Below are 24603 nucleotides of genomic sequence, written 5' to 3'. Positions count from 1 at the left end.
ATTAATAACAATCATTGCACACTGAGTCTTAGCGTTTCTGATGGAAACAGTTTGGATTGTATAATAACGCCAAGCCCAGTTGTAGTTGTTTGAGTGCAGTAATGAAATCTGAATCTAAAATAAAAACAAGATTATTTTTGTCATGCTGACTCTACTGCCTGAACAATTTGTTTACTGCCCCCCAATTTTTAATGATTAATGCAGTAAATATAAAAATTAATTTTAGCTCCCTAAGACATATATGCATTTGAAAATTTTAACCACAAAAGTAAATTATTTAATAATAGTTCCTGATTTCTTTAAGCTGACTTAATGAACTCCTAATATCAGGAAATTTAAGGCCTAAGGGCAGTAAACTAACTGCAGACTCAGATTACAGCCAGCAGAATTACTCATCTCATATCAGTGAAATTATTCTTGCACATAATGGAAAACCCAAGGACTGAGTTGAGCCTTTTACTAAGGTTGTTACCTAGGATGAGCAGTATATGTTTATTAGGAAATTAACTACATGAATTGAAAAGACCAGACTTCAAAATCTAATTTTTATAAATATGCTCTGTGTTCTCATTGGATAAAACTGGTTATTAACCAATTTTCCAGAACAGCTGTACAGAATTTCTGCATGGCAGCCAGCTAAATGGTACAAAATAACATGTTTAAGCTGGAATAGCTTATAATTTTATTTAAATAAAATTGCAGCTATAAAAAGTGCTTCCCAAAGCTAAGGAAAATATACAAATATTTTCATTAAGGCAAATTCGTTTTTAAAAATCAGGCTTTTAGGAGTGATTGCTTTGTAAACAAAGGATGGGTCAGAGGAGAGTGCCTTAAACTCAAGCCTGACATTCAGGCCCATGTCACCCTATAAACCCGCCCTGAACAATTCTATTTTCTATTTGAAAAGAGAAACCAGCTGTGGGTTGGGTTTACTAGGTGACGTGTGATTGACTGACTCACCTGCTGGAGCAGCAGTGCACTCTCTCACCTTTTGTTTATGGGGCCTTGTTTCTAAACACGTGGATGGGCTGAAGGAGAGCGGGGGCTCAACCTTCAGCAGCCTCGCACGCAGCGCCCTCCGCCCTACCCCGCCCCCACCCCATCCAGGGAATTGTTTAAATTTCCCGTTTGGACCCAGTGGCAATTCATGGTCTACATAAATAGTCCATATTCGTGAAAGCATTCCTTTTTGATAGGTGGTTACTAGCAGTTAACAACCATTTATTTACTTTAAAAATTAATAATAAACTTTATAAACTAACCATCCCTTTGCCCCTCCTCCCCCAGTACGTGCCTGGGTGAGTTGGTTATTTTCAGCCTTTATTCCAGAGGAACCTCTTGCGGGGTGGGGGAGGGAAAGAAAGGGGAAGAGGCATGGGGGGGGGGGGGAGGAAGGGAGGAGAAGGGGGAAGGGAGGGGGGAAGAGAGGGAGGAAGGGGGGGCAGGCTGTAGGAGCCGGAGAGGGGTTCAAGAGAAGAATTAGGGAATATGGAGGCTATGAGGAATCAAGATCATTAGTGTTCAGTGAATTAGAAAAAATAAAACAAACTGTGTTCTTTGCCTGCGCTCCCCCCTCTGCGTGCGGGTTTTGTGAGAGCCTCGCTCTCCGCAGGTCCTTTTTCCCCCGGCCTGGACACCCCCACCTCCGCCTTAATGCTGTTTTAGCTTTTCCTCTTGTAAATTTCAGAGCCAGCTCGGAGGTTATTGAGGACACTTAACCAAAAGAGGGAAATAATAGAGGTGCTGAGAGTGTTTTTGATGTTTCTTAAAAGGCAAAAACAAAACGCCCTCTTCTAAACAAGGCGGACAATTGTACCTGATTTTTATTTTTTTTGGGGGGGGGGCGCTGGTTGAATGAGGCTATTTTTTAGTATGATTTAAATATTTTTCCCGAAAAATTAAAAAACTTTCCTCTCTCATATTTAATCAGCTGTAATTATAACACATTCGAAATGAATAATATGCCTTGACAGTATTTTTATTGTTATTGTTCATTGCATGATGTTCGACTGCTTTAGAAGCACAGGAAAGAGAAGTAAACGCGCTACAAATGGGGAATTACCCTCGTTTAGCATTAAAATTCATTTAGATAAAATTGCCACAAACATTTAAATGGGAAGATTAGTTCCCCCTCACGCCTTATTGCACTCGCTCAATGGTTCCGTTAAGAACATTTTACACGTTGGAAATTCCGTCTTCTCAGACGGCTTGCTGTTTCCTAGTTACCCACATTCAAAGCAAAGGCAGCAGCAAAGGCAGCCGCAGCCGCAGCAGCAGCAAGGAAAAAAAAAAAAAAAAAAAAGTTTGGCAACTGGTCGGCAATTCATCCGCTTCTGGCCCCAGCCTTCCCTCCGCCCACAGCCGTCTGCCCCCCACCCATCACCTTTCCCCACCCCACCTCTTCTCTACCCCCCCATCAGGTAATTTATAGAGTCCTGTCGAGGAAACAAGTTGCTTAGTTGTATAATGCTTGTACGTAATGTTAAATACAAAGAAACATCAAAAAGCCAGTCTATCCCTCTCCCAGTGGCCCCTCTTTTGCTTCGACTCTGAATCGAGGTTTAGTTTGAAAGTGCTGAGTTTCTCACATCCCCTGCTCTGAGACCACAAGGCACGTTTTTGGCTTGCGTTTCCGCCTGGACATTTCCAGGAAATTCACCACTGCTTCTTGCCTGTATTAGAAACGTGTGAAAGAATTACTTTGAGAAGTCCGTGCAACATCTAGTTTCTCCCTCTTCTTTCTCTGTCTCTCTGTCTCCTTCTCCCTCTCCCTCCCTCTCTCCCCCCCCCTTTCCTCCCACCTCCCTCCCTCTTTCTTCCACCCTCCTTCTCCCCCTCCCTTCGCAGAGCCTCAGGAAAAGAAGAATGTCGGCTTCGACTGCCATCTTTTGGGGATTTGGAAAAACGACTCGGTAGGAATCCGAGGGAGGCGGGGGCGCGGGGGGTGGGGGGGAAACCCCCTTATTATCCTGTGTCGGAACTGGCTCCCTTAATCTGATGCTTAAATATTTGATGTGGAAAAATTACCCATAAAATTAGTTACTAACAATTTCAAATTGAAATCACTTATCGAATTATAAACGCATTAAAGTTGTATGGATGGTATTAGGAGTTCCTCGGGAGGCAGCGGGTGTCTCCTTGCTGTGCGTCCGGCCGGCGAGCTACGCCTGGGGAGAGGCACCCCCGTGGAGCCTGGGCACCGGGTGGGGAGGGGACAAGCGGCGGCCGGGCCGAGGCGGAGGCTCCAGCTCTCTTGGCTCCGGGGGGCCGGGAGGAGGGTGAGGAAGGAGCAGCGGTGGGAGGCTTCGACCCCGGAGCCGAGGCGCCTACCAGGAAACTTCGTAGTATAGTCGAAAGGTTCTGAAAAGGAAAAGCACCAGCGCCACCCGCCCCCTCCCGCCCGCGTCTTCCACGCCTCGCATAGAATTTTCGCTCCTTGTTCCTAGCTGTGCGCTGCGCCCCTCGAGTCCGAGCTGGGTTCGGAAGGGAGATGCTGCTGGCCTGGGGCTGGGCGGGTCCCCGAGCGCCAGGAGAAGATCCCGAGGGATGCGGCAGCAGCTGCGAGGATCCCGGTCTGGACGCGGCAGCTCTGGCGCCCTAAGCCCGGGTCCTGGCCCTGGAGGGAGCAGGGCGGACAGGTCCCTGCTCAGAGCCCAGAGCACCTAGGGAGGCGGCTCCAGCACCTCCACTGGCCTTCTCCCTCTTCCCTAAACCAAAAGGAAAGCCAAATCTAAAGGGGCTGCATACGTCGCCTCAGGACACTAGGCAACCCAGGGTCCGCGCAGAAGGTTGTGAAGAGGCAAGTCCTTTGGGCTCCCGCCTCTTGCCTTCCGAATGGCGCGGTTCGGGGTGCTTTGTGGCGGACTAGACGTTCCTTGCTGGAGTCTGCGTCCGAGTCCCACCGGGGCTCTGGAAGCAGGACTGCGAGAGCTTGGAGCTCCCGGGGGGTGGACGGGGAGGGGGGGCACTTGAGATCTGGGCAGCGTCCGCCAGGCGCAGCCGGGAAGCGGTGGGCATCTAGTACCCCGACGTCTTAGGCAGGCGCTCGGCAGGATCACTTTAAAGCCTCTGCAAACTTTCCCCTGCCTTTCCGATCCCAGCAGGCCGTCGGCCCCTGTAAAAACATGACGTTGCAGAGCTCCCCGGTAGGCGCTTGGACCCCGGATAGAGTGGCTAGAGTGGCATGGAATTGGGTTTGGGGCACCCTGCCTGGCCCTGACCGGGCATTTCACCTCGCCTGACTCCCCTCTCCGGTGCCACCCTCACCCACTTGACTGTGGGGCAGCCTGAAGCACTCTGGGTGGCCAGGTTCAGAGTTTACACGAGGTTGGGAATGCCAGGGGCAAGTACAGAGCGGCGAAGGAGAGAGAGTGGGGGATCGCCTCTTGAGGAGGTCGCTAATGGCGAAAGTTGCGGGGGGTGTGTGTGTGTGTCTCATTTTGGCCCAATCTGCCCACTAAGGAGTCTACAACAGTCTCTCCCAAGGCGGAGCTGAAAGAGAAAACAAACAACATATTGAGCAACCTGTGCGCCAACATCTGAGCTTTCTAGAGTCTTTGCCTTAAAAACGGGTATCCTGGGGGTCTTGGTAAAGAGATGAGATGCATTTTATGGTCCCAATTTTGGCGGGCCGCGCCCGAAGGTCGCTCCTCCGCGCACTGCCCGGAGAGCTCAATCCAGCGAGGGGAAGCCCAGGCGCTGAAACCCTGGAGAAAAGGGATTTAGTTTTAAGCCAGTCTCCCATCGATCGGGTCGGTAATTCCTACCCCTGCCCACTCACAGACACACTCACCTCTACTCTAAAGCATTAAGTTCATTACGTGAGCAATGATCTTTATATCCAGTTGGAAAACGAGTCCCGGGACCTCGCCGATTGGGGAAGCAGTGAATAAAGTCACCTGCTCCCGCATCCGCCCGGCCGGCTCCTCCGTGGCAGGGCGGAATGCGCAGGGGTCCCGCGCTCCAAGCTGGAGCGTTTCCCGCAGGGGTCAGGGAAGCCTGTGCCTGCTGTCTTCGGGTTGGCGACCTTCTCGAAGGGTGGGATTGCCCTCGTCGACTTTCTTCCTCCCCTCCCTTCTATTTTCTTCTTGGGGGCCCCCTCTCACCTCCGCGTTTTCTTCCTGCTCCTTTCCCCAAAGTGGCGAGCGCCCCTTCCCTTCCAAGAGTCCCCTGGCTGTCCCCCCACCCTGACCTCTCCCCGCAGCCGCAGGTCCGGGTAACCCATCACCTTTTCGTTCCCGCCTGCTTCACCCACCAGCCTTGACCTCTGTGGATGGGGATCGCTTAGCGAAGCCCTCTTGAAGCTACTTGCTGAGGGCACCCTGGGGCTTTAAACAACCCGATTCCTCCATCTAGGAGAGATCCCTGTGCCCAATGATACTTCCATCTCAAAGAAAGCCAGCGAAGCGGCAAACACCCCTCGCAGCCGCCTGCTCCCCATCCCCCCCCCCACTATCCTCCCCCGCAACACCTCCCATCCCCTTGGCATCGAGCAGTGTCTGGCACTGCGGGGAGATGGAGGTGAGCCACGCGCCCCCTTCCTTACTGGCCGACCCACGAGGCGCCAGCTTGTTCTGGAGACTCAGTTTCCACCGGACAATCGTGAAAGCGGGGAAAACACAACGCAGTGGTGTGTAAACCCACTTTCCCGCGCCCTCCCCCCATCTGATTTTCAAGACGTGCATTTTCAGGTAGTCCTAAAGAGTGAACAGCGAGCTTTGTGTGTTATCTAGTGGGGGTGGGGATGGAAGAGGAGGAGACTCCCACCGCTCGCTCCAGTCTTTAATGTCTGAAATAACGAAATGCCTGTGTGGCAGCTGCTGCTAGAGCCAAAACTAACTCTTTGGAAGACGGAAAAGAGTGAAAGGCAAAGAAAGACTGTTCATTTTTTTTCCTTTGGTGCCGTTTGGGATGTCATCTGTTTCCTTGGCGACTGTGTTCAGTCCCCGGAGCCCCTGGGCTCCTGGATTGTTAGGGGGGAAAAAGCATGCTATTTCTGCACCGTCATTTATCACTGTCACAGCATAATGATTCCCCTTGCAGCCCCTTATTGATGTTTGTAATTGCATTATCTCATAAAGGAGGATGATCAATGAAACCGAGCCGTGCATTCTGGGGTCAGAGGAAGCCAAAGTACTGTTTGTCCCCTTTAATACAACAAGTACTCATTATCTTTAGGTCTGCATTCAAAAAATGATCTGATCTGGGTCTGACCCTGTCGGACATCCCAACACTTTTTAAAACGCGGTTTGTGTAACCTTTTGCTTAAATGCTAAATCAAGTACCTGTCTTGCATTTCAACGAAACAAGACTCTAAAATTGAATGGGAAAAGCATTTTTTTCTTTCTTTCTGCCCCCCACCCCCACCCCCGGTCCGGTAAGGCGGTCTGAGGATGCATGTGATTTTACACTGTAACTGCTCAGTGATATAATGTAGAAAAAGCAACCCCCATCAGTAAGGGACCCAAGTAATCTAATGAATGAAAAAATTGGGGTGAGGGGGGAAAAGGTATCTGGGAGCATTTAACAAGGTCGGTATTAAAAGATCAGAATAAACCCACACCCTGTTTAATTAATAAGAGCTATAAACTGAAATAATTCCCCATGATTCTGCCCTTGCTTCTCCCCTTTACAGAGTCATATCTCTTTGGTTTAGATAAATGACTTTTGTGCCTGTTCGATTCTCACAACAACAATAACTAAATCAGTTGCACGCTCTGTATCTAAAACTGTCTACAAACTCCAGCAAATAAAAAGGAGTTCATTTGTCTATTAAGGCAAGTATTTAGTTGAGCAGAAATGTCCCAGTAACACTGAATGGAGTTCATGTAATCCCAAGAAAATCAAGTCATCTTGTTGCACTGAAGTAAATGAAAAAATACAAAGGAGGAAAGGTCCAAGTGTAATTTTAAACTAAGTGCATTATTGGAGTGTCAGAGTGAAAACTGTGCTTGTGTGGTTGGGATGGAGGGAGTAGACTTCAACTTAGCTCACATGTAACTGAAAGCTTTTATCAAGGAAACAATGATGCCAAGTTTGGTTATCATTTTAATTTGTGGAAAGAGGAGAAATGGAGACAATTTTAATTCATCATCTCAATAAATTAGGGTAACTCCTTCAAAGACAAAATTAAGCGAAGAATTGACTTTTAACGTTGCAAACCTGTATAACCAAAAAGAAAAGTTTCCAATCTTCTGAAGGTGAATTCTTCCATGCTAATAAAGCTACAAAAAAAAAAAAAAAAAAAAAAAAGATGAGGATCAGGGGTTTATTTTAAATATTCTACAAATAATTTCTAAACCACATAAATCAGTATTTTACATAAAAATGTTTAAATGAAAAGCCTTCACCATATGAGAAAATGGATACTAATACTAGTTAAATAAAATACTGTCTTGATCATTTGACACCTTGACATAAAACCTTAAATCGAATGATAGAAAAACAAAGGGCAAAAATACTCCCCTTTAGAAAAAAGAACTTTAATATTAAGCTAAAAAGAGTTTTAACTCTGTCGAACCATCACTTAATTTTTCTCTAGAAGGCAGATTCTTCTAATACGTATTATTTTCCAGGAATTCTGTCAGATCACTTTGAAATAATATATGTTTTGTATTATTTAAATATTCTGGCACTTTCGTTCTTTGATAAGGCTCAAACTGAAATGGATATGCAGTCACGCATATATTTAATATAAATGGTGTCTTGTCGTTAACATAAAATATCAAAGGGAAAATAAAACTTTGGGCTTTGTCAGTTGAGATAGAATTTTTTAGCATAATACTCTGATTTTCAAAACATACAAATGAACTCCCTCGATTTTAACCAATCAACACAAGTCTTTCTCTTATTTGGTTGGGGATCTGGCATCCGGTACGTTTTCTATTTTTAATATTTAGTGTTATAGCCCACGGTTAAAATAATGAAAAATTAGTCTCGTTTCAGATATTATTTATTTATAGAAAGAACATGATTAAAACATAAACACACACACAAACTGCAGCTGCAACAGAGGAAAAAAAACTTGATTTACGGTTATTAAATCTTTGATCGCCATGTTAATGTTTCTTTTTCTACCTTTCATTTGCATTTTAATCTATCGAATCTTTACAATTTTGCTGCCTCCTATTTCAATGATTGATTACAGATCTGAAATAAGAAAAACCAAGCCTAGCTTTTCTTTTTCCTTTCTTTTATTCGCTTTCTTTTTTCTTTTTTTTTTCACCGTCCTCTTCCCCCGGGTAGATTTCTGAAACTTTCTCTCAATGCTAATGTAGACAGGACAAATTAATTCTGCTCTTTTAAATGTCAAAGATATAAATAAAAAATGTTTTCTGTCCCAAACGTGAATATTTTCCCAGCCGCTTGTTTTCCAGTCGTAAAAGATCATCCCAGCAAAACGCAATTAACAGTGAAATACACACCCACGGCGGCGTGGATTTTTTTAAAGGACGAGTTGCTCTGAGTTAAAGAAAGGTGAGAAGTTCATCGTCCCCTCATCATCAGCGGCCCGGCCGCGGCTTCTTTTCCTTCTCACACACTCAAAGATTTGGTTTATCTGTGATCTAAGTCACACAAACAAACAAAAACAAGCCTGGTGGGGCTTGCGGTGCTTAAGTTGATTTCTTGAGACAAGCAGTGCAAAGACAAAAGGGGAAGCGACGCAGGACTGTTTGTTTTCTTTCCCCGGCTTACCACTGCCCCTTGGCCCCTTTCTCCCCCTGCCCTCCCTATACTCCCTCCCCCGATTTCCCCCGCTCCGCGGATAAGACGGTCATTTGCTGACCGCTCTGCCCGGACGCGTCACTCTTCCAGCGGGTGTGAAAGCGAGTGTGGCGGTGGTTTGGGAAGGCGCCGGCAGGACGTAGGCTGGGTGCATCCTCCCAGCAAGGCTGGGGGCCCCTGGGCTCTGGAAGGCTCTGGCCGGGAACGGACTGCTCCTCGGGCTGGACTCGGGGTCGGGGTTGGGATGGGAGCTGCGCGCCTCGCCGTCGCGGAGGAGGCTAGCCCCAGGTGGGAGAGCAGAGGCCGGGTGGGCGCGCGTGCAGCCTCTCCGGCCAGTCGCGCGTCTGGGCACCTTGAGAGGAGCACCCCCACCCCCAGTCCACCTTAGCGTCTGCATCCCCCGGCCCAGCCCCCTTGGTGGGGTTTTAGTGCCAGCGGACGCAGAGGAGCGGCCAGAGGAGAAGTGAGGACCGACTTCTCCCGCGGGTCCTGGCTGCTCGCGCTCGCGTCCGCGTGTGGCGCGCTGTGCCCTGAGCGGAGGGACCAGCCGGGAGAAGTCGGAGGGGTGAGACCCTCAACCCCGAAATCCCCATGTGGGCAAGCAGACAGGCAAGAATCCGGATGAGGGCCTTGAGAGGGAGAACTAGCTCAGGCAGAATCTCTCCAGATGGGCCTTTGGACTCCGTGCGCACCCAAGGGCGTGCCCACCGGCGGAGGCGCAAACCATCTTCCCCCGGCCTTGTCCCCCCCGGGGGGGGGGGGGGCTCTGCGTTGCTTGCTTTCTCCTGGAGACTCCTAGGGTGGCTGCCGCAAGGGGGGCGATCTTCATTAAAGTGGACGCCCCAGACGGTTAAAATGGGGTGTGTGGGGGGGAAGACATTTGATCCAGGCCGGCCCTTTGTCTTGAAGCAGATTAGGCAGCCTAGAAATAGGAGGAAAAACAGAAAGTCTAGACAGGAAAACTTATTGTGTTCACAAAATATAAAAATGAACCGAGCAGGCTGGTACCTCAATGGGGTGAAGATAGATCCTTGTAGACAAGTGGGAAGACAAGACTGGGAAGATTTAAAGTGAAAGAAACGGCAGATTATTAAGAAAGTAATAGTAAGGTGTCCCATACACTACAGTTTTATTGTTGGGTAGTAACTACCCGATTTATTTATTGCCAGGGCTGTATAATAGAGATAATGACCACAAACTCAAGATAAATTCTTAGGCGCCCAGCCGGACAATTCTTTTTTATTTAAGAGAGAGAGTCTGAAAGGTGAGCCCCATCTCTCCTCCTGGAAGATCCGTCTTGCTTTCTACCATATTATAAGCATGACATGCAAATAAATAAGCGCTGCGGGGTTTGTGTGGGTAAGCCTGCAGGATTTATTTCAGGTGAGACAGGAACATACACGGAATATGAATTTCTGCAGGAGCTGCGGAGTGATGCCTTTCCTCTCCTTCTCGGCCGCCCCCTCCTCCCAGTCTCCCTCCCTTTCAGTGGGAGCAGAGAGCGTCCCCTGATAAAAACATTAATGTGTCATGTCTCAACTCCCTATTCCTTGACATATAGGTCTGGGGAGGGATGAGGGGCAATGAAAAATGCAAAATGCGTCCCCAAAGTAGGTTGACTTTCTGGGACTGCTTAAAGCGATTCCTCCCGACAAAGGGAAGGGTGAGTTGTAATTATGACTTCCAGGAGCGGGGGCGGTATGGGGGTTTGTTAATATCATCTCGAAATATGGCAAATGGTGCAAAAACTTTGCTCTCCTGGATCTGGCATGGGCCCTCACCAGCTGGATAGGTCGCACCGAGAGCCTCCCCGCTCTTGGGGACCTGTCTGCCTTTCTTGGCCCTCAGTTTCTCTCTGCTGAGCCCGGTAAACAATCCTAGAGTCAGGTGATGGAATTACAGATGACCTTGCTGGTTGACTGCCAAGGTCAGAAGGGAGCGGGTGGCCTCAGGTGTTGGCTCCGTCTGACGCAATGGCTGCAATAATAGTCACCCGGCTGGCCTTGAACACGGTGACCCCCAGAGAGCTTCTCACTTCCCACCTGCGCTCTACTGCGGCGACAACTCTGACGGATTCTATCAGGATGAAGTCAGCCTCCTCTGGCCATCCTCTTTCTTCTTTCTTCCTCATTTTTTGGAGGGGTGGGATGGGGGTGGGAGGGAATGATTTCAGACGTAGAGTGTTTTAATCTCCCAATAACCACTTATATACAGAACTTCTTTTGATATGTTTGGCCAGGATGAAAACACCTGACAGTGAACTACACTGAAAGAAAGAGTCGCAAGGAAGAGGGAGGGGAGGTCGGGTGGGGACCTGGAGAAAAGTGTGTGGGGGGTGGGGGGCAGACGGAGACCTAGAGGCAGCGGGGAAATAGAGGGGGTGGGGTGGGGGCAGGGAAGGAGAGAAAGCAGAGATTGAGCTGGGAGAGAGAAAAGGCTGTTACAGTAATTTGGTGGTTTGTGTGAGGGATATTATGAGGCTGAGAACCAGGACAGTCTCGTCAATCTTTTACAATATCGGTGTCATTCAAGCACAACTTTATCTTTGAACTGGAATATCTGTTTCAGTGATTTCCATAAGCACATAAATTATAATCTTCGGAGCCTTCAATATTTCTTTCAGTACTTTATTAAGTGTTATTGCAGAGGCCATTTTAAGAAGTGAATGATTCAACTTTTAATCTTCTGAACATTCAAGTGTATTCCACTGAGTTTCCTTTTCCAAATAATCTGAAATCCCAAAAAGAAACTAACCTCATTACATGAAAAAGTGACAAGCTCTCAGCCTGGCAAGTTGCCTTACTCACTTCAAAGGATGATAAACTAATTGTTTCCAGAGTTTATAAGTAATTAAGCTATTATTCGGGGAATTTATGTAACAGTTTTATTTACGGTAGAAGTTAGACTAGCCAGAGACAAGTCTTCAAAAATACCAAGATTTTAGTAATTGAAAATTGCCCTATTGTTAATAACAAAAACTATTTTTTATTTGTAAAGCATCAGAAAATGTAAATAAATAGAGTTTTCTTCCAGAGTAGATGATAGGTAGAGGTCGTTAGATATAATTAATGCTGAAAGGAAAATGAACAGATAATGACTTCCAAAGATTAAAACATCTGCATCCATCAAGTTTTAAAAAGTTAATTTTAAAATTCATTCAGCTCAATTTGTCTAAATATGTCAGATAGGAAAGTGTACATTTAATTTCTTTTTTACAATTCCATATAGAAAGTTTAAAAACTTTAAAATTCTTTTCAAACATATTAATTTCAAACTTTTTTCTACATTTCAACTGATGTTCATCACTAAAAAGATTAGTTTCGACCAAAATGAAACAATAGTCATTCAAGGAAAAGGGAAGACTTTAAAAGGAAATGGTGAATTATTTTAAAAATTTCAACAAGATGTATGGTACCTTAGTTTAAATAGATACATTAGTTATTTGTGTAACAATTTACTGTCTTGAGAGTTTTTCCATCAAGGTAGCATTGACTTGTTTTTTTTGTTTGTTTTTAGTAAAAGTCTTTTTCATCGTCACATGAAGAATTTCAAAATTAATGGAATTTTCATTTAAGAAGAAAACATCTTTGAAAAATAAGAAATAAATGTTAAAATCCAAATACATGACTGTAAAATCTTAGTTGAAGTAAAAAAAAAAAAAAAGTTGGGGGAGGTTGTTTGCAAAAAATTAAAAAATTAAATTGTAGTTTCAATGCCGCTACTCCCTCCACTATAAAAAGTAGGAATCAGCTACAACAATCATTAAAAGGGGTGGGAAAACTGTATGCTCTAGCAGTGGCTTAGCAGTGGCTCTAGCAGTGTTTTAAGTAAAGATCCTCTAAAGCAAAAGTCAAGAGTTTGCTGGAGGGTATAGACAAAATGTCCCACATGAGTCAGAGTCAGTGTTGTTTTGTGACATCTGTGTAAACTGCAATTTAGACCTGTCATCATGTCACAATGTCTGATTCAGTGTTTGCTGTAATACTTTTTTCTTTATTCTAATAGACTAGCATTGCCCTATTAAAAACAAACGAAAGCACCATGGTTAGTGGTAATGCAATCCCAATTGTCCTACACCATGCAGTGTTGCCTTTTGGGCACCAGGCACACTTGGATTCCCTTTAGGACACTGTGGTTTCAACTGACTCCATGAGAGAGACAATGGTGACTTTGTTGCAACAGGCACCTGCAGCATTTCACACCACACACGAGCCATACCTTGCCAAGACAGCCACCTCCATGAATCACACCAGAGCAGGAAGTCAACTTGAGGCACATTTTATAATAGGAAATATGCTGTTATGATTACAAAGGAATGAGTTCTTTTTGCACATCCTTCCACAGGCTTAAGGAAACGATTAGAAGTCGGTTTTCTTGTTTCGTTGCAATAAAATATTGCCATGTTAGGAGTGCTGTGGTGACTTTATGTTGAAGTTTAATGATGAAGGATTTTATAGTACATTGAATTCAAAATTCCTTGATAATATAGACCAGATAGAGACATACTGTTGTACCACAACTTTGCCCAAGTTGAAAAGAATCCTCCAGGGAAAAATGGGGGTAGGGTGGGGTGAAGATGATGCTAAATCAGTGACACAACTTCCAGGCACTCTGATTAGCAATCCTGACTCTAGGGCTAAAACATCCTGTAGTTTATCTTAAAGGGATCTTTTGCCTGATCTCGTAACCATATTACTGTATTTCTGCTTGGTAAATCTCTTTGCATTGTAAGATATGGTAGGGACTTACTTGCAATTATGTTAATCATCAGTGTCTCTCTCACAGAGCTCCAGATTTTTTCCCAGAGGAGTCCTGACACAGAAGAGAATATTCCTCTGTCCTCAGAGTTGTGGAGGTCTTTAGAATTCTGAGATGCTTTCCTTTGGTTTTCCCCTGCCTGGCTGCAGACACTTCTCAAACAGTTGCGAGACTAATTAATACCTTTATTGATTAAGTTGCTTCAATGAATTAAAAGATGACTTTTCCACCAATGACAGGACTGTGATCCAGCAGACTGAAGAACAGCATGCCATATCCCAAAGAGGGAACCCCAACTACTAGCATGCCTTCCCCTTTCATGAAAAAATCCACAGCATGAAAAAAAAAAATCCTCATTTCTTTTTTACATTAGTTTTCAGTTTTCACTTAAATTCTGTGTTATTCTCTTCTGGGCCTTGCCTTAGATCTTTGTATATTTCTAGCATATTACATGGGATCCTTTTTAAGACTGAAAAAAAAAATTGTGTGTGCACACACATGCACGCATGTGTTTTAATATCTTGAGTACCTACAGTCCCCTAAGCTGTGAGCAGAACATGGCAGGTGCTGAGATTAATAGGACATTGTCTTTGCTCCCAAGAGCTCAGCTGAGGAGTTCCTACTGTGGGTCTGCAGAAAGGAATCTGACTAGTATCCATGAGGACGCAGGTTCAATCCCTGGCCTTGCTTAGTGGGTTAAGGATCCGGCATTGCCATGAGCTGTGGTGTAGGTCACAGATGCGGCTCAGATCTGGTGTTGCTGTAGCTGTGGTATAGGCTGGCGGCTACAGCTCTGATTTGACTCCTATCCTGGGAAACTCCACATGCTGTGAGTGCAGCCCTAAAAAAAAAAAAAAAAAAAAAAAAAAGCCAAAAATGAAAAATAAAAAAGAAAAGAGCTCAGCTGGGAGTGGAGCTTATTCAAAGAAAATAAGAACAACAAAACACCTCAATCCCAACCCATAGCAGTATATACACAGGTACTGTGTGAGGACACAACATTTCATCAGCAACCTGGAGGAAGGGAGCCCCTGAGAGCCTTTGTGGTGGACTGAAGAAAGAAAGAATAGAGATCAGGAAACGTGTTTATATCCAGGCTCAACCAGGAAACCAGAAGCCACTCTGAGTGTTACTTACAAAGGGAGAGAATTTAATATAATGAATTGGTTGCACCAGGGACAGAACCAGGCAACCAGAGCTGAGCCATCTCAGGAGGCTGTAGGCCCACAAGGACCAGAGGGACAGAGGGACAGACTCCAATGATCAGTCACCTGGTGGAAAATGTCACCAGGGCAGCCTGTAGAGTGCAGCCAGAGCTCTAAAGGAGATAAAGAGAGGGAGAAATGCTCTGGAGTCTTGTCTTTCACTTTCTAATCCATCACCAGTACCTCTTTTGGCTAAAACCAGCATGGAAACCAGCTGACAGAGAACTTGGGAGACCCCAGATCAGCCCTCCCACCGTAGAGAGACAGGCAAGGAAGCGCTTTGATTGCAAACTGTTCTAAAACAACACAGTTTCTAGGCAGATATGACCTTCCAGTGATCTTTTTTTCTTTTTCCAAGAGCATTGTTAATTTCTGAATGGACTGGTTTGAGAAAGTTGAAGGAGAAGACGCACACACCAGGCAAGGGCACTGACTTGGGAGAGAAACTGGCTTACTGAGAGAATGGCAGGTTTTGCCAGTGTGGCTTGGAGCAGAGGAGCACGAGGGGAACATTGCAGGACAGAAGTTGAAAATCGTAACAGCTAATGGCATGAAATGACCAGTGGCTTGTGTGACAGCTCATCTTGTGAGCAGCCATTAACCCACAGAGGCCGTGATAGAACTGATAATGGGCTAAGAGTGTAAAAATAGAGACATGGGTCTCCACACATGTGCAGTGGAGCCCATTGGCACATGGCATTCCTACAAAGAAACAGGGCAGCCTTCTTGACTCCCTTGAGTTAACTTCTACTGGTGTTTGAATCGGCTACACAGCTGGTGGGGACATCTATCCAGTCATTTTCATGGACAAGTTAGCAATTGTTTACTTATCCCAAAGAGACATCCTTGTGGCCAGTTTGGTGTTCAGAGGGCGACATCAAAGATTTTCTCTACTCTCACGTAACAGAGGTAACTCAGTCCATGACCTCGCAGGTGTCAAGCTCATGAATGATAATCTGAAAGAGGTGGGGAAGCGGTTTCTTAGGGAGGTAAGAAACTTGTGGGGAGGCTCTTGTGATAACAGTGGGGTCCAGGAGGGAGAGTGATGAATAAGAGAAGATATTTAGGAGACAGGAAGCTGGAACAGATGTGGGGGATGTGGGGTAAAGAAAAGATAAAAGCAATAGCACGACTTCTCATTTGGGACTTTGGGTATATTGTGGCTCCATATGCTGGAGCAGTATCATTAGAAGGACCATGTTTGAAAGGATGATAACTTGGTCTTGGACATTTTGAATTTGAGATACTTGTGCGTTATCAAGATAAAGTGATCATTAGGAGATGAAGACACAGCCTTTTGGAGATAAAAATTCCAGGGCTGGGGGGAACCATTGAATTAGATGAGTTTATTCTGGGTCTCTTTCAAGAAGTTTATGGTGAAGGAAAGGCTAGGAACAGGGCTGTCAAGAAACGGGATCTCAATGGGGAAAGGATATCTGCTTTTGAAGATGCGGAAGACTTGTAAATATTTGTACGGTGAAGGAACAAGGAGGAAATGTTGAATTGCAGTAGAGAGGTGTTAAATCATGCTGACATCCATCATCAGGGTGGAGAATTGAGCTGAGAATCAGCAGTGGGATGATAGCCTCGCCTCCAAGACTGAAGGCTCATCCACATCTGCGTAGAGGACTTTTTGCAATGCGAAATGTGCAATGTCAGAGGTCTCCTTCTGAGGGCAGGAAAACAGGGAAACTCAGAGTCAAGGTCACCAGAGACAGAGTCACCTGTTAGGTGGCAGATTTGGCTGTCAGTGGTGTACAGCATCACTCTTTCTTCATCACTGACATAATTACACCATGTTTAAGTAATTGACACATGGCAGAGTTACACCATTCCACAGTATCTTGAGGCACCTCCGTGCCATAGTCACGTCTTTATACTACGTCTTCTTTCTAAAATAGTAACTCAGAGATTGTAGCCTTTAAGCGGTGTCTTGAGATGAGAAACAGGGAGCCAAAGGTCCTCACCCAGAGTTAATTCTTTTTTAAAAAAATTTAATTATTATTATTATAGTTGGCAAAGTGACCCACTCATATATATATGTATACATATATATAAATACACACACACACACTCTTTCTCACATTATCCTCCACCAACATTAATTCTTTTTTTTTTTTTCTGTCTGTATTTTTAGGGCCATACCCGTGGCTTATGGAGGTTTCCAGGCGAAGGGTGAAATTGGAGCTGTAGCTGCTGGCCTACACCACGGCTCATGGCAACGCTGGATCCTTAACCCACTGAGCCAGGCCAGGGATTGAACCTGCGTCCTCAAGGATACTAGTCGGGTTTATTAACTACTGAACCATGATGGGAACTCCCCAGCATTACTTCTTGTTGGCTAGTTGCACACTCTCTCCACATGCCTGGCAAAAGTCATGCTGTGGGAGTGTTTTGCCTTTGTCATTGATGAAATTATATGCTTTTCTATCTGGTTGTGTTTTCACCTTTGTTGGTTATAGAAACAAAGACAAAGATAACCATGTGGCTGTCTAGCTGGTAACAGGGCAAATGAGACAATCAGCTCCAGTAAGTTGATTCAAGTTGATTCGAGGCAACATCTGGAGGGTTGCCTTTCTAGGAAAAATGAAATTGTGTAGCCTCCAAGTAGGTAAAGAGATGTTTTTCTCTAAAGTTTGCTCTGGAATGAGGACAAACCAGTACTTCTAAACTTAGAGTAGAGGGCAGAAATAGGATCAATAAACGGGACCTCACTGGGGAAAGGATATCTGATTTCGAAGATGAGGAAGACTTGTAAATATTGGTATGGAATTTGGTGAATATCTGAAAGCCAGTTTGGCTTGGGGAAGGTATTCTAGTCTCAGTTGAAATTTGATGCAACTTGGCTCAGACACTCTCCATAAATGGGCTGAGGAGTCACTCAATAGGAGTGTTTTGAACTGAACTGTGTCCTCTCTCCACTACCAAATTTCTCAACTAGGGGTTACCTAGTACCTTGGCATGTGATGGGAGTTGGCCTTTAAAGAGGTAATCAAGGTCAAATAGGATCATATGGATGGGCTTTAACCCAGCATGACTGGTGTCCTGACAATAGGAAGAAATTTGGACACAGAAAGAGATTGTGCCGGGAGGCACATGCACAGAGAAGTAACCACACGAAGTCACAGAGAGAAGGCAGTCACCCGTAAGCCAAGGGCAGAGGCCTCAGAAGACGCCGAACCCCCCAATAGTGTGATTGTGGACCTCACACCCCAGAACGGTGAGAAAATTTCTGTTGGTGTCCCACCTACCCATCTGGGGTTTTGTTTTTGTTTTTTCCTTTTTCTTTCTGTGGCTGCACCTGTGGCATATGGAAGTTCCTGGGCTACAAGGTCGAATCAGAGCTGCAGCTGCTGGCCTCTGCCATAGCCACAGCAACACTAGACGTGCGCCACATCTGCCACCTACACCACAGCTTGGGGCAACAGATCCTGAACCCACTGAGCGAGGCCAGGGATCAAACCCACATCCTCACAGACACTATGTCAGGTTCCTAACCCACAGAGTCACAGTGGGATCTCCTGGTCTCTGGTTTTTATTCTACCAGCCCTAGCAAACTAAGACTGGGAGATTTAGAGTTTGGAACTCTCAACAATCTGAGAAATAGTAGCTACATCAGTTCATTTTGTATTAAAATATTAAAAACTTTTATATTAAAATATGAAATGGTTTATCCTTTAAAATAGAAATATTTTATATTAATGCAAAAATTTTTTATATTAAAGTATAAAATGATTTTATAACATATATTTTTGTGTGCATCTTTTTTTTAGGGCTGCACCTGCGGTACATGGAGGTTCCCAGGCTAAGGGGTGGATCGGGACTCCAGTTGTAAGCCTACACCAGAGCCAGAGCAAGGCGGCATCCGAACCATGTCTTTGAACTGCATCAGCAACACTGGATCCTTAACTCACCGAGCAGGGCCAGGGATTGAACCTGCAGCCTCATGGACACTAGTAGGATTCGTTACCACTTATTTACGTTTTAATAAATTATGTTAAAATATAAATATCTTTTACATTAAATGATAGAAACATTTTTATAAAATGTAAAAATGAACCCATGATATGTCTACTAAGAAAACCCTGCATTTACCTCCCCTTTATTTATATATCAAATATTCATCCAGCACTTTCACAGCACTTACCATGGGAGCTGACTTCCTCACTCTTCTCTGCCCCTGGACTTTCCTGAACTTCCTTCACCTCTTAGTGCCTCTGTAGCTGAATGAACTCTATTGGCGTCATTTAAAAAATACAGTTGGGAGCTCCTTTCGTGGCTCAGCGGTTAACGAACCAGTCTAGGATCCATGAGGATGCAGGTTCCATCCCTGGTCTTGCTCAGTGGGTTAAGGATCCAGGTTGCTGTGAGCTGTGGTGTAGGTCCCAGACGTGGCTCAGATCCCGGGTTGCTGTGGCTGTGGCGTAGGCTGGCAGCTGAAGCTCTCATTCGACCCCTAGCCCGGGATCGTCCTTATGCCATGGGTGCAGCCCTAAAAAGCAAAACAAACAAACAAAAAACCAAAAAAACACCTTATGTTTCAAAGCTGCATTTTCTATCAAGTTTGGTTACGGAGTTTGTAGGCAGCATTTTCATTAGATTTCTTAGGAATTAAACCTGCATCTGAGCACAAAGGTTAAGTCCATGATTTTACTCTCTTTATTAACTGCGAGATTTAGGCCAGTCATCCTATCTGGTTAATTCTCTTTAGTATTTGGAATATCTCAGGTTGATTCTGATGTTTGGCACTTTTAATTAAAAATGATTTTCTCAAATCCTCCTAGGCATATGATGTTGACAGGAGAATCTCCATGGCATCAAGTTGTATGTTTCTGTGAATAATATGTTGATATCAGATGCTCCTGAAAAGGTTGCGGAAGACCAAAAACAGATCTGACAGTGTCTCGTGAACCTATCTGTAGCTGTTGTGATCTATGCTGAATAATCTATGCTGATGTGCGAAGTCTGCTTTAGAGAAACCAGGACTGAACCTGCTGGGCGCAGCCGGATGTTCATTAAATGTTTACCTCCCATGAATTTGCCTGGTCCTTGTTCTTGGGAATTTGATGAGCAACTGAGAACTGGGAAATCTTAGGAGAACAAATGCTGGTGTCCTCATTTACTTATTGTGTGTGTGAGACTTTGGTGACATTCCTCATAGTGAGCAGTTTATTCGCCCATAAATTGGGGATGAATTCTGTCATCCAAGCCTCCCTTACAGGTATTCGTGGGAAGGAAATGAAATAATGAATGTCTCTGTGGTGCTGTTTCTTTTTATCTATTTTCTTTACTGCGGTACTTTTTTCAAACGTGCTCGACCCATTTAAATCTCGTTATTACCGCCGTCGCCATACGTGGTTTAACTTCATGACCCTTTTCCTTTGCTTCCTCACATTCTAAGTGAAAGAGCACCTGGGCTCCCTTCAGGGAGGAAAATCATACTAAATGTGAGCATCTTTTGTTTGATCCGGGTTCCCAGAAGGACTCCTTGTTCCATGGCATTTCAGGAGTGTCTCTGGAAGCTTGACGTTGACTTTTGTTTTCATTCTTACATCAGGTAGTGATTTTTTTCCCTACTCATTTCCCCAAGATTTCATTTTTTCATAGCCAGTCAAAGATGTAAATATTGCCTCAGAAGGAAATCTTCCAGAACCTAACATCAAGTTCATGCAGTATGTGAGAATGCGTCATCGCAGAGTGTGGCAAGAACAGCTCCTGCCCTCTGGCTGCCTTTCTGAAAACTTGTCCAGTTTCTAGGGTTTCTGGTTCCAGCCGTGCTGTAGGACATGTTTTCTGCCGAGAAGAAATGATAAACATAAACCACCATCTCTCTGCATTAGCAAAGTGCATCGAGAGAACCCCAGCAGGTAGCTCTTACTTTCTGCATTGGGACATTGGTAAATGTCCAAATAAATGTCACCCTATTCTCCCCAAATGCTGCTTTTGAATCCAAACTATAATCTGGAGAATGGTCCAAACCATGCAGATTTTTTTACCGTGACATCAGATATGGTGGGAGCTGGAACGCGGTATGGGGGGTATTGAATTATCATTATTGTCATTGCTAGGGTTGGGGGATAGGCATCAACTTGAGGGGTTGCTTAAATTTTTAAAACCTTTTTTGGAGTTCCCTGGTGATGCAGTGGGTTAAGGATCTGGTGTTGTCGATGCTGTGGCTTGGGTTGAAACTGTAGTGCAGGTTTGACCCCTGGCCCTGGAACTTCTGTATGCCACAGGTGTGGCCAAAACAATTTTTAAAAGCTTTTTATTGTGGAAAATTTTCAAACATTCACAAAAGCAGAGAGACCCAGACAACAGATCCCCATATATTCATCACCTGAATTACAGTCATCAGCAATTGGTTCCTTTTGTTTTATCCATTCCCCTCCTTCTCTCTCTTTTATTCTGGAGTCTAGTAAATCAGAGGCTAGATTCAGTTCTCTTTGCTTTCAAAAACTTCAGAATGTATGTTTAACTAATGATGACTCTGTTTTACTATAGCTTTACATTTAAAACTTTGTAAAAATATGGAAGTTCCTTTGTGTCACAGCGAGTTAAAGATCTGACATTGTCACTACATCAGCCTGAGTCCACAAGGATTCGATCCCTGGCCCAGGAATTTCCACATGCTGTGGGTGTGGCCAAAAAAGCAAAAACCAAAACAAAACCCCAAACTCTTTATATTGATATAAGTTTAAACTTATAGAAAAGTTGCAAGACTAATACAAAGAACTCCTGGAATCCTTTACTCTTTTACCCAGATATCACTAATTGTATACATTTTGACTTCTGCCGTATCATTCCCTCTCTTTTTCTTTCATATAACGTGTAATTTTTTTCTGAACCCTTTGAGACTGAATTGGTGACATGCCCCCTTCTACTACCTTCAGTGGGTATGTTCTAAGGACAAAGATATTTTCCTATATAAATACAGATTAATTATTAAAATCAGGAAATTGAACACTGATGCAATACTATTAACGAATCCATAGTCTGTACTCCAATTTCATCAACTGCCAAAACAATGTCCTTTATATATGTTTCTTCCTGACTTAAACTCTAATCTGGGATCCCACGTTACATTTTACTTCTTATCTTTCTTTAGTCCCCTTAAATCTGGAAAAAAGAGTTTCTCAGTCTTCCTTGGTCTTTCTTGACCTTGACATTTTTGAAGAGACCCATTATGTTGTGAAATGTGCCTCAGTAGAAGTTTACACGATGTTTCCTTGCGGCTGGACTCAGGTTATGCATGCTTGGCAAGAACACCGCAGAAGAGGTGAGGTACCCTCAGTCCACGGCATCAGATGACATGTGATGTCTGTTTGTTCCAGCACTGGTGATGTCAGCTTTGTTCAGTTGATTAAGGAGTCGTTTGCCAAGTAGGAGGTAGCTTGAGATTACTGCATCACCATCCTCTTCCTCACTGAACCTGTGTTCATTGGTTTTCATATCCACTGATGGTCTTCTAAATTTATCATTTTAATATATTTTTTAGTTGGCATTCAATTATAAGGAAAAGCATTTCCCTTTTCCTCCTTTATTTACCCATTTACTTATTTCTTCTTCTTTTTTTTTTTTTTTTTTTTTTTAGCAGTGCATGGAAGTTCCCAGGCTAAGGGTGGAATCAGAGCTGCAGCTGCCGACCTATACCACAGCCAGAGCAACACAAGATCTGAGCCATGTCGGCAACCTACACCATAGCTCACAGCTCACAGCAATGGTGGATCCTTAACCTACTGAATGGGGCCAAGGAATAAACCCCCATCATCGTGGATACTGGTTGGGTTCTTAATCTGCTGAGCCACGACAGGAACTCCCTGTGTGCAAGGTCTTTCATTCCCAGTGGGTACTCTAAACCAAGAATCAGTGACCTATCTCGAAGGGTAACAACCATCTTACCTCCACTTCTTTAAATTGTCTTATACGTTCTAATGCATGTTCCAAGGAGCCATGACCCACGGAGCCACAACAGGAACTACCATTTACCTATTTCTATCCGTGTGTACTAGTGGATTCTTGTTTTATTTAATGGGTTCTGAGTCATTAGTACATTATTTATTTTGATGCTATCATTTCTCAGATATGGCCAGCAGGAACTCCTCTTACTACTTCCTGTGTCTTTGGGATGTATCCTAAAGGAAGCGTACCTTGGTACCGTCAACACTGAAGTGGAGACTGAGGTCGGCCATCCTGTTCCCTTGCACAGGACCCAGTAGCTGCAGGAACAATAGACTTTCCATCCACTTCCTCCAGGTTTCCAGCTCATCCCTGCGGGGAGTCAGTGTGGGCAGTTGAAGGGATGTAGGTGAGCTCAGGAAAAAAGCCTGATGTTAATCTCTTATTTTGGGACCCTCATGGTGGTTTTCACAGCAAGTCTTCCCCACTAAAAAGCCAAGCAACGGGTTTCCTAATTTCTGGCTTCTGTCTGAAACAGGTTTCTTGAGCCAGTTAATTGAACATAAATTACAATTGACCTTGGAGGGATTAACTTGCATTGTGGGGTCATCTCTGCTGTATAGCTATTTGGGTGCTTGCTGGCTGCCTGAGCTTTTATACACTTTTCAGCTAAGTTAGAGAGTAAAATGCACCACTTGGGGACATTACAGGAATTGTTGACCTTCTCCGGTCAGTTTGAGGTCAAGGAATTAATGTAGAGAATTACCAGAAGATCTATAAATACACATTTCTTACATGAGAGGTATCATTAGAAAAAAATACTGTTCCGTTTTCTTAACTGTTTCACATCCACATGGAATATGTGAGTGGAAATTACACAAAGGAAATTTTAGTGTGGGGCAATAAAAATATTATTTAACTTGAAAACCTAAACATTACCCTAGCAGTAGGTTTTCTAAAGTTCCATAGTGATTGAGCCATTTTGACATTGAAAATATATGGGATGATAGTCCCTATATTTAGAAGACGACTTATTCATGTCAGAGGCCAAACACATTCTTTTGAGGTCAATTCAGTGCTGAAAGTAATCGTTGTAGCCTGTGTCCTAAATTCTTCTCTGTCTCTTTGGTGTCTCAAGAGGTCGAATTTGAAATTGGCGTGCCAGCTTCTTCCTGGTGAGTGTGTGGAAAGAGCACGATCTTTGGAAACACAGACCTGGGATCAAATAATGTCACTGTCATTGATTTGTTCTCTATCTTTTCCCAAGTTCTTCTGTCAGTCTAAGTGTCGGTTTCTTCTTCTGTAAAGAAAGGTTCATAACATGTAGAATCAATGTAAGGAATGGACGTTATAGAAAACCTTATGATAAAGTATGAGGCCTGGCTAGAGGAGACCCCGTGAGGGTGCCTTTGCCCTTCCGTTTCACTCTTGCTTCTAACAACATAACATAACAATCGCCTTCATTAATTCATTGCTACCCTTATGCTAAACTCTGACCTCCATGCTTTCCATGTACCACTCAGGAGAGAAGAATTATTATTTCCAGCTTACACAGGAGACCTAGGGAGGTTGGGGCGCTTGACCAATTGTCGATGCTGGGGTTTCAGGTCTGATGCTAGAGTCCAAGGTCTTCATCACTATGCTCTTCTGCTTCTTGGAACTATGACTCTTTGAGACCATGGCCGTTTCCTACATCTGGAGAAGTAGCTCATTATTAAGTGAACACAGTTGAATGTCCTAAGTTGTGGTGAGGGAGAATTAACCTGGATTCGAACCAAAAATAATTAAGAGTGAAGAGAGAAAAGACAGGGAAAAGTGAGAGAGATACTAGACACACAAGGTGATCCATGCACACAGCCCTGGATGTCTCTGGAACCTAAGGTTGCTTATCTGATTCTAAAACATGTGCAGTAATTGTCCTAACAGCTGCTATATAGGGAGCACATGTGCTTTATGGAATTCTCTCTTTAATGTTACAGTAACCCTTTGGGGGCATATTTCTTCCTTTATTCTGGGGGTA

At 44.3% G+C, this 24603-nt stretch overlaps 1 protein-coding gene and 2 long non-coding RNA genes across 17 annotated transcripts in view; 2 read left to right on the top strand and 1 right to left on the bottom strand.

The window, feature by feature from the left end:
- MEIS1 (Meis homeobox 1) overlaps window positions 1–143 on the top strand; it is a 140281-nt gene extending 140138 nt beyond the window's left edge. For all 6 annotated transcript variants that reach the window (XR_014839695.1, XR_014839694.1, XM_005662507.4 and 3 more), the window contains one exon: window positions 1–143. This exon is cut by the window's left edge and continues 1414 nt beyond it. The gene's annotated coding sequence lies outside the window, so the exon portion shown is untranslated.
- A 1819-nt stretch (window positions 144–1962) lies between these two features.
- LOC110259996 (uncharacterized) lies at window positions 1963–5305 on the bottom strand. The gene is made up of 3 exons (XR_014839714.1): window positions 4793–5305; window positions 4525–4706; window positions 1963–4114 (listed from the first exon to the last, which is right to left on the bottom strand). It is a non-coding gene; the product is annotated as an uncharacterized LOC110259996 (long non-coding RNA).
- LOC106509797 (uncharacterized) overlaps window positions 2694–24603 on the top strand; it is a 114191-nt gene continuing 92281 nt past the window's right edge. For 8 of the 10 annotated variants that reach the window (XR_014839703.1, XR_014839704.1, XR_014839699.1 and 5 more), the window contains exon 1: window positions 2694–2912. This is a non-coding gene — a long non-coding RNA (uncharacterized LOC106509797). Of the gene's footprint in view, window positions 2913–10299; window positions 10388–24603 lie in introns of those variants that run through there. The other 2 variants (XR_014839709.1, XR_014839702.1) reach the window with 2 other exon arrangements.

The sequence above is a fragment of the Sus scrofa genome, chromosome 3 (assembly GCF_054392235.1).
Source record: "Sus scrofa isolate SSC_HxYL_T2T_F1_AM1 chromosome 3, Sscrofa_HxYL_maternal_Yorkshire_Landrace_v2.0, whole genome shotgun sequence".
Classification (NCBI taxonomy): domain Eukaryota; kingdom Metazoa; phylum Chordata; class Mammalia; order Artiodactyla; family Suidae; genus Sus; species Sus scrofa.
Note: the sequence above shows the minus strand (reverse complement) of the source record. Positions and strands in the feature narration are given on the sequence as shown.